We start from the raw sequence: 12875 nt of genomic DNA on the forward strand, positions 1-12875 counted from the left end.
ATATTTAATTAATTGTACTTTTTTCAATAAAGCTGTTCCAAAGAACAAATCTCTTATGTGCCTTTAACTATACCAAATGCTTGGGTATATTCTTGGCAAAATCTTTAAAAGTAGGGGGTTATGATTAATTTATTTTTTAATTTATCTACTCAGTCATTTTTGATATTCACAATTTTCATAATCCTAATATGTAACAATATTATTTCAATAACTGGCTCATTTGACAAATCATGAGTCTGTCTCTCTGTCAGGTGTCCTCCAGCCTGGCCCTGGAGTGGACAGGGTCCTGCCCACACTGCCCTCTGAAGAAGGAGCCCCTGCCCCTGATAGGACTGACTACGATGATGTTGGGGATGACTCTCAGGGAGAGGATGGGTGCTGTGAGACTGACAGAGCTGTCTGGGAGAACCTCCTCCAGCAGGTCTAGACACAGAAGAGCTTCACCAACAGAGTCACACAGTCTTACAACAGTTCTGAGCACTGAGACTGTCTGTGACCTGAGTCCACTTCACTCCACTGCTTCCACACTGACACTGTCTGTCACCTGAGAGCTCTGACCAGTAAGTCACTGTCCTCATTGACTTTGTCTACAGGACCTGCAGTTTGTGTTTTAAAACATGGAGACCTTAAAGTTCCCTATTCCACTCAGTCTTTTTTCTTGTACAATATGTTTCTGAAATAAAACTATTAATTGATATAGAATTCTGAATGTAACATTTCTGATGTGCAGAAGTGTATAGACATTTTCTTAACGTTTCCTTTTTAAAAATAAACTTTTTAAAACAATTTTGTCATTCATTTGTAATTTCTTAATTTTGTACAATTAAAGACTTTTAATTAAATATATAAGGAATCTTTGGCCACTCACAATGATAAAATCAACCCAAGAAGGAGAGAATGCCTAAATGTTTGTGATCAATTCATAAGTATGATTTTATCCACACAAGGAGCAAAAGGCACTGTTGACAGAGCCAGATACAACACTACCAAAGAGACAACCTGGCTGTTATTTACATTCCCTTCAAATCAAAAGGTTAAGATAGATACTTTACTGATCCCATGAAAAGAAATTGCATCTATCTATCTAAGACTCCTTATCCTGCCATCAGGAGCTGCTCAATTTAAAACGCAGCATCCCACAGCACTAGAGACACCCCAACACTCTATACTGCACCTCAAACCATAGGTATTTTATAGCACCCAGATTGACCAGTACAGAGCACTAGATACAGTAAAACATCTTCATATTTGAAAGAAATGTGAGTGTTTTGCACATTTCAAGCTACAACAAGTAAACATTTGAGGACCTAAGTCAATATCACCTGGAATGATCAATAATGACCAACATTGGCAACTTCCAAGAAAATCATTTTCACTCATTGAATTTGATCTTCATACTCACCTTGCATTCTCAGCTATAATAATTCAAAATTACAGTGCAGATTTGGTGGAAAACTTCATAAATCTGTACAATTGTATTTTAATATCTTGGTATGTACTTTCATTTTAACCATAAATGCTGTTCAGTATATTGTACTTTTGTTGTACTTTTTAAAACATTTTACCTGAGGACGCAAGGGGACTGTTATATCTTGTGATACATGCAAGACATCAGTAAAAGAAGGTGAAATTTTAATAAAATTGGTGAGTAAAAGAAAACCACAATTTGTATGATATTATCCCTCGATATCGAAGATCAATTGAAGGATTTGAAGAAACTATCAAAGAAACAACAGCAATAGCAGATGATTTGGGTTTTGAACCAATGATTACACCTCAATAATCAATTCGTCCTCAAAAAATGAAGAGACAGGCATGTTTTGAGCCTCATAATGATCCTCTTCTGGATCCACAAGAAACGTGTTTTGGATGTACTTATAACTTCCATCGAAGAGAGATCTCATCAGTTGCATACAATTGAAACTTGAATTTTTGGATGGTATTGAAAATAATTTTAAAAAATAAAATAAACAATTTTCCAATGAAGATCTTGTATTGCCAGGATCTATTCTTAGCGTTTGGTAGTGATAACACTCCTGCTTTTGATGGAGTAGAAACGTACGATGCGTTGACAGGATTTCTGAAGCGAGAAGTCCTAGAAAGCCGCCTATAAATGAGCTAGGATTCATACCAAGAAATACTTTTTGTTTTCCACCCAGAAGGCTGCTATTGCATTACCAGTTTTGGTAGCTTCTGGGCGCGATTTTCCAAAACCGAAACTAATAACAAAGTTAAGTTAAGATGCATCATGTCCAAAAATTGGAAATCGAGACTAGTATTACTACAGAAGAAAATATTTAACTGAAATATTAATAAGACTATGTAAGTATAAAAAGTAGAACAATTCAATTTATATAACTCATATTTTATTCTTATTAGAAATGGGCTCACACACCGGAAGACACTAACATTTATCTTCGTTAGAGTGTGTGAATAACAGTTTAACCCAAAATGTTTGTAATTGTGATTTTGTTAAAATGCAATAAATCGTCTATCAGCAGTAAGAAATTATTAAGAAAGTAAGAAATTGGTTTATTTCACAAACTGTAAGAGAGTTTACAGTTCGTATCCTTCGCTTTGTCTTAACTTAAGCGTTCAGGATCCAAGCCCGTGTGCAGATGGTTGTGTTTCTTGAATCTCTTGTAATCATCAAAAGTCGTTGTTTAGTCCTTCAGTACTTTCTCGAGTTGTACCATGGATATTTTATACGATTAATACTATTCATGCTCTTTTGCCTTTTCCTTCACATACGGAAAAAGTTCAAAGTGTCCTTATGGCTATGCTCCACATCTACACGAGAGCACCTGTAACAGTACAGGACACCCAGTGAGGAATTCGCGCAGCTTTCAGTTTAGTGCGGAGCCCAGAGGGAGGACTCGCTCGCTGAATGATTTCTCAAGAAATCCCGGGTGAGATTTAACAGGTGATTTCTTCAACAGCCACGACAAGTGTGGAGACGTTTTCTGGATTTCCTGAATATGACGTTAAATTAGTTCAAATCATTTGTTGTAGTTAACAGAACTAAATGCTTTGGAGGTATATCTAAAACAGCAGAGCAACACTGTAGCACTTCGCGTGTGACTGAACTTAATTGTGTAAACCTGGCTCTCTATGAACACCAACAAAGAGTTCTCACTCAACAGAAGATTGCGATGTGAGCACAATAATAAAAAGCACGTAGAGATGCCAGGGATTGAACCCGGGACCTCATACACGCGAAGCATGCGCTCTACCACCGAGCTACATCCCCAGTGGTGCATGCGCATGGAGAATGCCTGCAATTTCCCACTTTCGTGTTTCCTCTACTACAGAGTAAATTCATGGGAATGAAGAAATAAGGAAGGAAAAATAATCGCATTGAAGCTTCCAGAGACTGGGCAAAAACAAATCAGTTATTTTTATATCCAGTCACACGGGCGACGGTGGTTAATTCCTCGACGGGGGAGACAAAAACGACACCTAATCACAGCTAACATTAATTAAAATGACATCACAACAAAAGAGTGAATCAAATTCGTTTTCATTGAATGTCTGTGTCTTCATCACTTTGACCGGGGTAAAGATAGCTTGAAGTTCGAAAACGATTTTGGCATGGCTGTTTTTATGAAACAATTGCTTTGTGTATACAATTGCTCTGTGTATAAAGTACATTGTGAATGTTCTCACAGCCTTCAGTTTGTCTTTTTATTCCATGCACGAATATTCTTGTGTCCATATCACATATCATATAACACAGAAGGCCTTCAAACCAAATGTATTTTAAAGACCACGAGTTTGAAAATTTTCACAACCCCTCCATAAACATATCAGTGAGCTAATTATCCTTTTCTGACAGTCGGGGTTTTGATTGATGCACAATTACGCACCATCTGGAACACTGGGTGACCGCTGTATACATACATACGTTCACTACGCAGAAATACTGCTCAATAGAGTTTCATGCGAAAAACCAGCAGAACAGCAGTTTCCAATTACCCAGACTGTCAGCATGGGAATAAAGCTTTGTTTTATTTCTGAAACCCTTTCTTTATTTCCTGTTTTCATTCTGCAGGAAAATTCCTATTCTTTACTCAACAGCTTTTTAAAAACAGCACCCATGATGTTCAAATCATGATGTCCATGATTGTTTAAACAGAAGACTGGCAGAGCTTTGGGTTGTGAATCTCTTTTTCTCATGGTTTTATTGAATGTGGCACTGTGCACTAGGATAGGGGGATGCTGTTCACAAGCCAATAGCATTAAAACCACAGCACCCACAATGCTGCAAGTAAGTGTTTTACACACTAAGCAGGTCCTCTGACCTTTCCCAGCCTTGCTTTGGGTTGTGAAACCTCAGTTTCAGTCTTTTTTTATGATTTTTTGAAGTAGTTTAGAGAAGGTGACTCTGTGATATCCTTGGGGAGAGAGTTCCAGGGCTTGGGGGCATAACAGGAGAAGGCCCTGTCACCCACAGAATGTAGATGGGCTTGGGGAACAGTTAGGAGAGCAGAATTAGAAGAGAGAAGGTTGCGAGGTGGGGAGTAGGGCGATAATAGTTCAGACAGGTACTGAGGTGCCAAGCCATGCAGAGCCTTATACTGTAGGTGAGCATGAGAAATTTCATGTGCATTTTTTCCCCTCTGTAACAAGAAACATGTGCAGTCTGAATTGAGTAGGTGTCAAATTTGTAAACCTGAAATTATTTTTTGGTCATATAGTCATTAAGATCCAAAAGACTTGGACAGAGATTCAACGAGCCCAGGCATAGAGACTGAGTGTCGAGCGAGCAGGAACGGTGAGGAAGGAGACTGCGAGAACATAGATATAGATACTTTACACAAAGTACAGACAGTGCATCAAGACAATATACTGTACAAACAGTAGACAACGTACAAGTAAACAATGCAGACATGTAAACAGTGATTGCAGATGTGCGGAATAAATAAGAAATTAAGGTAGATGTTTCTATGAAATTAACGGTATTCGAAATGTTGCAAAAAGAAAAGCGATTTGTTTTGTAAAAAAGATGATTTTTACTTTATACAGGAAAGGCATGTGCGTGTCAAGTTGATCTTTTTGGATTGCACCATTTGAAAATATAAATTGGAAGTTAGTTTGGACAACTCCTGTTGGATATTGTATTACAAATAAAGTTAAAAAGATATCATTTAAAATTGTTCATAGGTTTTATCCAGTTAAATAAGTACTTATTTAAGCATGAGCAGGATGATTTGTGCATTTTTTGTCGGGCTGAAAGGGAACCTTTGGTACATTTATATAACACTCCCCTTTTTAGTACTTTTCAGAAGGAGTTGAAATATTATTTAAATTCTATAAAAATGAAAAAAAAATGCTAAAGCAAGGAAAACATTTGATATATGTAAAAAATATAATTTACATCGTTACCTCTGGCAGTTAATTTTTTTTTTCTGTCCGTGTTTTTTTTCTTGTATCCATTTCTGCTCCTGTAGTTGTATTTGTAAATTATTTCACATTTAATAAAAATTAAAAAAAATGTCGGCCGTATACATTACACTATAATATATCGCAAATATCTATTCTGGACTATTTTTTTCAGATTATTTTTATTCGACTAATATTTTTGTGGTTCATAGCAACGGTCACTAAGGAAAATTCATCTGATAACCCGGAAGTCCTCTGTTTGACCACGTTTCGCTTTCTGTGTTCAAACCCACGTGTTTATAGCGACTGCAGCTGCAGGAATTGTTTGTGTTTTTCAGATCGACTCTGAAAAAAATGGAGAATCTGTTGCTTAATCTGGAAACTGAGGTGCACTCTTTCATGGAGACTGTGCTTAGATCGATCGTGCACGAAGTTTCGGAAGTTTTCCGAAACCGGACAGATGATTCCGAGAAGTCGATTGAAGAAAAACTCCGCCGGATCTCCCAGGTTCTGGCGAGACGGGTCTTGATTAAAATCATGTCTGTCGACAATGTTTTCGGGGCCGAAATCGCGCAAATGAAGCAGGAAAACGAGCTTCACTGTTTCATGGGGGTTTTGCTCAAATCGTTTGTGGATGAAGTTTCAGAAGTTTTCCGAAACACGATGTCTGACTCCCAGGTCTCGTTTCAAGACAAACTCCACAGCGTCTCCCAGATCCTGGTGAGTCGGGCCGTGATTAATATCACACAGTGTGTCAAGGACAGTTTCGGGACAGAAATAACGCGAATGAAGGAAAACGAGACCTTTAAAGTGCGATTGCAGTTGTGGGAGAAGGAGTCGGGAGCAGGAGATCAGGGACAGACGGATCATGTTGGACTCATGCCTCCCTGTGAAATCACTGCAGAAACAAATGAAGAAACGGAGCCGTCGGGTAAGTGCAGTGACTTTCAATTAGTAACGTTTGTGTTTAAAAACGGTGTTTTTAACTTCCTCACTGTTGAAACTGTAGTGGAGAGATGCAGAGCGAAGTAGGAGAGGTTTGTGATGTTGCCGAGGGATTCTTTTCTGCGAACTAAACTAGTTGTGGTCTGGTTATATTCTCATTAATGTTATTGCTGTTCTTTAAATTTGGACAGAAATATGTCGTCAATTGATACACTTTCTCCACGTGAAAGCCAATTTAGGAGACTTTGGAGTCTTGGAAATATGTTTGTGGGCAGATTATTTATTGACGTGGCGGTAACTATCTCTCTCAGTGCAGTGTTCATGTACTGGAGTGTCCAGTCAGTGTGTCTGTATGAACCCCCCTCTCTCTCTCAGTGCAGTGTTCATGTACTGGAGTGTCCAGTCAGTGTGTCTGTATGAACCCCTCTCTCTCAGTGCAGTGTTAATATGCTGTAATTTCCAGTTTGTCCTTGTCAGTATAAATCCCTCACTCTCAGTGTAGTGTAAATGTACTGTAGTGTGCAGTCAGTGTGTCTGCATGAACCCCTCTCTTTCTCAGTGCAGTGTTAATGTAAATGTAATGTATTATTATTATTTCTGTAGTCTTACTTTTTACACGGTAATTAGGTTTCTGACAAAGCTTATATATCTAAAATCACATATTATCAGAAACCCACTTAAACTCTATTATTCCTCTATGCTTAAACAACCCAAATTGATTGCGAGAATACTAGACGTGTGTTTGTGTAGCTTAAAGCTTACAGCTTTAGCTTGAAGCTTTTAAGATCACATGGCCTCAGCAATCATTACTATGCTAATGTTACTCATATATACATCCATACCAAACCTTATGCTGATGTGGTTGTCTCTATTCTAATTGCATCTCTGACTCAAAATGTCCTTCATGTTAACTGTGACAAGACTGAAACCATGCTTATTGGCACCACCCATCAACTTTGTAAAATCAGTGTGAAACCCTATCTGTAGATGGTCTTGTACTTGAGCTTCAGTCTAAATTGAAAAACGTGGGGATGATATTTGACGTTCAACCCACATGCGTAGAATGTTGTCAAAACATCTTTCATGCTCTACTCTCTGGGGTTTCTAAATCCCCATTGAACAAACTCCAGTATGTCCACAATTCGGCAGCCAGAATCCTGACCAGGTCTAGTGCAAGTGTTCACATTACTCCTGTCCTGGAGTCCTTGCACTGGCTTCCTGTCAAGTTTCCTGTCGACTTAAAAATCCTCCTGCTCACCTATAAGACTCTCCATGGCTCAGTACCTGTCTGAGTTATCACCCTACTCCCCACCTCACAACCGTCGCTCTTCTAATTCTGCTCTCCTTACTGTCCCCCAAGCCCGTCTACATTGTATAGGTGACATGGCCTTCATCTGTTATTCCCCCAAGCTCTGGAACTCTCTCCCTAAGGATATCGGAGAGTCACCTTCTCTAAACTCCTTCAAATCCAGACTCAAAACCTTCTTCTTCAGAAGAGTCTTTATTTAACTGTTCTTTACCCCTCTGTTCCTACTGTACTTAGTACCACCATCTACTGTCTCCTCTAACTGTGAATTCTCATCGTGCTTATATTGTGTATTTTTTGTTGTTGTCATTCTATAAAACGCTTTGAGAAGCCACCTTTAAAGGTGCTATATAAAATAGTTTTTTTTATTATTATTATAGAGGTCTTGTTTTCTTGTCCTGTGTTTACAGGCTCAGAGGCCAGTGCTCTCTCCGACGCTGGGCTCTTCTTGAACAGCAGCACAGTGAGGAGGAGTGGGGCTCCAGTCTGATGCAGGAGACAGAGCTCACTGCCACAGAAGTGAAAGAGGCACTTAGTGAGCAGCACACAGAGAGCAGACAGAGTGTGGAGAATCTGAACCCTGTGCCCATGATAAAGAAAGAACCTGAGAGTGTGACAACTGGGCTCTTAGTATGTGATGATTTTATAGAGAAGATTAATAATCTGGACACAAACAATATTACACAGGGTTTTAATGAACTGGGCTGTGTCTCTGTACAAGAACACAGTGAAGAACTGGATATTTTAAATCTTACAGAGCAGGACATGGAGCCCAAGTTGATTGACCTGCAGAACAGCAGGCTGATGTACTTGGTGAAGAGAACAGTATTGAGTCACAGCACACAGAGAAGAGTCAGGACAGGGAGGAGCAACAGCAGCTCCTACAGGGCTTGATAATAATTAGGCCTTGTTCTGTTCAAGTGGAGAGACTGTCACGGCAGAGTCTAAAACAATCATATGATCCCTTAGTATCTGATGACTTTACACACAGGTTTAATAATCTGGTTACTGAGAAAATCGTTGAAAGTTTTAATGAACTGGAGACTATGTCTGTTCTTGGGCAAAGAGAGGAACAACTGAATGAACTGGACGGTTTCAGTTTCAGAGAGCTCGATAAGGAGCCCCAGATGATTCACACTGCTGAGCAGCACACTGAAGGTCACGGTGGAGAAAACAAATCTCAGTTTCAGCACACAGAGCAAGACCATTCCATGGAGCATTTGCAGAATAAGAGACCCCAGCACGATCAGAGGATGAGGAAGAATCACTCAAGGCCTTGCTCAGATGGAGTGGACAAACTGCCATTATGGCACAGGGAGGAGCAGCGTTTCTGTCAGTCTAGCATTTCAAAACCCTACCAGCACCTTCACACAGGAGAGAGACCGTTCAGCTGCAGTCAGTGTGGGAAGAGTTTTAGTCAGTCAAGTAACTTAATAACCCACCAGCACATTCACACAGGAGAGAGACTGTTCAGCTGCAGTCAGTGTGGGAGGAGTTATATTCGGAAAAGCCACTTGCATTCACACCAGCGCATTCACACAGGAGAGAGACCGTTCAGCTGCAGTCAGTGTGGGAAGAGTTATAGTCAATCACGTGACTTAATAACCCACCAGCGCATTCACACAGGAGAGAGACCATTCAGCTGCAGTCAGTGTGGGAAGAGTTTTAGTCGGAAAAGCCACTTACAATCACACCAGCGCATTCACACAGGAGAGAGACCTTTCAGCTGCAGTCAGTGTGGGAAGTGTTTTAGTCGATCTAGTACCTTAATAACTCACCAGCGCACTCACACAGGAGAGAGACCATTCAGCTGCAGTCAGTATGAGAAGAGTTTTATCCAGTCAGGTGACTTAAAAACACCAATTTATTCACCAGTTTTTTTATTTAATCATAGTCTTAGTCAAGTCAACTAAAATGCCCAAGTTCAAGTAGGTAGACATGTGACATCCGAAGTAGGCTCCACAGCCGAAACGTTTATTTTCTTCTCTTTTCAGCATGGAACAAACCTTTACTTGTTCCCAAAATGTCTATTAGTCATGGTCACTTTGTAGTTAAAACAAGATGGCGCTGTGTTAGTGGCAGCCTGCTACAACAGCTCTGTGTCTTTTTGTTGTCTTTTTGTTTCTTTCAGTTAGTTAATGCTAGTGTGTTAGTGTTTTTTTCTTCATACCTTTGCCGGCAACTAGATTTGCGATCACAACATGATGGATACTAGGAAGCTGAAATACTTTTTCTTGTTTTTTCTGATACTTGGACCTCTGTTTCTATCGGGTTGCAATGCCGATAGCCACAGAGGCATTGTCTACACGCGGGACCAGCTGATCGCGCTAGTGCGTCCGGCTCTACTCACCGGAGGAGCTGAGGAGGAGAAGCCGAGGCTGTAGGGCTGGTGCGACGTGAAAGGCGAAGAGAAGGAGATTTAAACCCTACCTTCCTTCGATCATCATGGGAAATGTGAGGTCCTTAGCGAACAAGATGTACGAACTGGGAGCATTGGTGAGGAGCCAGAGGGAGTATCGTGAATGCAGTATCATGTGTTTCACCGAGATGTGGCTGCAGGAACTTATTCTGGACTCAAACATTACCATTGGCGGCTTTCAGACGGTGCGGGCGGACAGAAACGCCGGGAGCGGTAAGAGGAAAGGAGGGGAGCTTGCGGTGCTTGTCAACAACAGATGGTGTAATCCTGGACATACTCATGTTAAGGAGCACGTCTGTAACCCGGACATCGAACTGGTAGCCATAGGACTGCGTCCGTACTATCTGCCACGGGAGTTTACATGCGCCATCTTTGTTGTTGTTTACATTCCACCTACGGCAAATGCAGAGGTAGGGTGTGACGTCATAAACACAGTCACAGCCAGGCTACAAACAAAGCACCCTAGCGCTTTTATAGCTATTTCAGGGAACTTTAACCACATATCTATTTCCACCACTCTGCCTTCTTTCCACCAGTTTGTTAAGTGCCCGACCAGAGAAAACAAAACACTGGACTTATTATATGCCAATGCTAAGGATGCATATAGTTCCACAGCCCTTCCCCCCCTTGGCAGATCAGATCACAACCTTGTCTTGCTTACACCACTATACACGCCTATTGTCCAGCGCCAACCTGTGACCATGAGGACTGTGAGGAGATGGTCTCAGGAGGCTATGGAGGATCTACGTGGTGCTTTGGAGGCCACCGACTGGGATGTGCTGTGCGAACCACATGGGGACGACATAGACAGCATGGTGGACTGTGTCACTGACTACATTAACTTCTGCGTAGACAACACCATCCCCACCAAAGACGTACACTGCTTTTCCAATAACAAACCCTGGATCACCAGCGACCTGAAGGCTCTTCTGAATGACAAGAAGAGAGCCTTTAGGAGGGGGGATAAGGAAGAGGTCAACCGTGTACAGAGGGAGCTAAAGCAGAAGTTAAGAGAGAGCAAGGACGCCTACAGGAGGAAGGTAGAGGACAAGCTGCAAAGGAATAGGGTAAGGGATGTATGGATCAGCTTGAGAGAGATCACTGGCTTCAAACAGGCTGGGGGTGCAACAGAGGGGAACCTGGAGATGGCCAACGAGTTGAACCAGTTCTTTAACAGGTTTGATTCTGGGTGCTCTGTGGCTCATCCCCATCCCCCCACAGCCACACACAGCCACACGCTCCCTAACCCTTTACAGCTGCGACTGCCTAACACCTCCTCCATCCCCTCACAATCATGGCCGCCTACAGCTACAACCCCCGACAGCTACTCACCCACCCATCCCCCACAGCTGCCACTCCAACACCTCTGCCATTAACACCTGCAGCACTGAAAGCCCTATGAGCACCATCCCCCAGGCCAGGCTGACCATCACAGCTGACCAGGTGAAGAAGGAGCTGAAGAGGCTGCACCAGGGTAAGGCCACAGGGCCAGATAACATCTGTCCCAGAGTTCTGAGGGCCTATGTTGATCAGCTGAGCGGAGTGCTCCAGCGACTATTCAACCTGAGCCTGCGCTTGGAGAGAGTCCCGGTGCTCTGGAAGACATGCCTGGTCCCGGTACCAAAGAAAGGGCGCCCCTCTGTCCTCAACGACTACAGACCAGTTGAACTGACTTCTCACGTCATGAAGACACTGGAGAGGTTGGTCTTATCCCACCTGAGACCCCTTGGTCAGCTCATCACTGGACACCCTACAGTTCGCCTACCAGCCTAGTGTTGGTGTGGAGGATGTGATCATCTACATGCTGCAAAGGGCCTACTCACACCTGGACAGGGCTGGCAACACTGTAAGGATAATGTTTTTAGACTTCTCCAGTGCCTTCAATACCATCCAGCCCTTACTTCTAAGGAGGAAGCTGGAGGATATGCAAGTCGATGCCTCCATGACCTCGTGGATCACTGACTACCTGACAGGCAGACCACAGTCTGTGAGACTTCAGAACTGTGTGTCTGAACTGGTAGTGAGTAACACAGGGGCACCTCAAGGGACAGTTCTTTCTCCATTCCTCTTCACCCTCTATACTTCGGACTTTAAGTACAACTCAAAGTCATGCCACCTGCAAAAGTTCTCAGATGACTCTGCAATTGTGGGATGTATCAAGGGTGAGCAGGAGGAGGAGTACAGAGGACTGGTCAGCAGCTTTGTGGAGTGGTGTGGGGTGAACCACTTGGAACTGAATGTTACAAAGACAAAGGAACTGGTGGTAGATTTCAGGAGGAAAAAGGTCAAACCTACTCCTGTCTACATCCATGGGAGTGGCGTGGAGATGGTGGACTCGTACAAGTACCTGGGAGTGCACATCGACGATAGACTGGAATGGTCTAAGAACATCGAGGCCATCTATAAGAACGGACAGAGCCGACTTTACTTCTTGAGGAGGCTCAGGTCCTTCAATGTGTGTAGTAAGATGCTACACATGTTTTATCAGTCGGTGGTAGCGAGTGCCATTTTCTACGCAGTGGTGTGCTGGGGCTCTGGGATTAGAGCAGTAGATTCCAAAAGGCTGAACAAGCTCATCAGGAGAGCGAGCTCTGTCATTGGGTCTGACCTGGACCCCTTGGAGGTAGTGGCTGAGAGGAGAATGATGTCCAAACTGGAGGCCATCATGGACAACTTCTCCCATCCCCTCTATGACAGGCTTGCAGGAATGAAGAGCACGTTCAGCAATAGACTGATTCATCCACGGTGCGACAGGGAGCGCTACAGGAGGTCATTCTTGCCTTCTGCCATAAGACTGTACAACGCATCCACCTTGCGTCTTGG

At 42.4% G+C, this 12875-nt stretch overlaps 1 non-coding gene across 1 annotated transcript; it reads right to left on the minus strand.

Annotated features, from left to right (window-relative positions):
- Window positions 1-3178: 3178 nt before the first annotated feature.
- Window positions 3179-3250, minus strand: trnaa-cgc (transfer RNA alanine (anticodon CGC)). The gene has a single exon. It is a non-coding gene; the product is annotated as a tRNA-Ala (tRNA).
- Window positions 3251-12875: the final 9625 nt, after the last annotated feature.

Source organism: Lepisosteus platostomus, unplaced genomic scaffold, assembly GCF_059453375.1.
Source record: "Lepisosteus platostomus isolate fLepPlt1 unplaced genomic scaffold, fLepPlt1.hap1 Scaffold_103_H1, whole genome shotgun sequence".
In the NCBI taxonomy this organism is placed as follows: domain Eukaryota; kingdom Metazoa; phylum Chordata; class Actinopteri; order Semionotiformes; family Lepisosteidae; genus Lepisosteus; species Lepisosteus platostomus.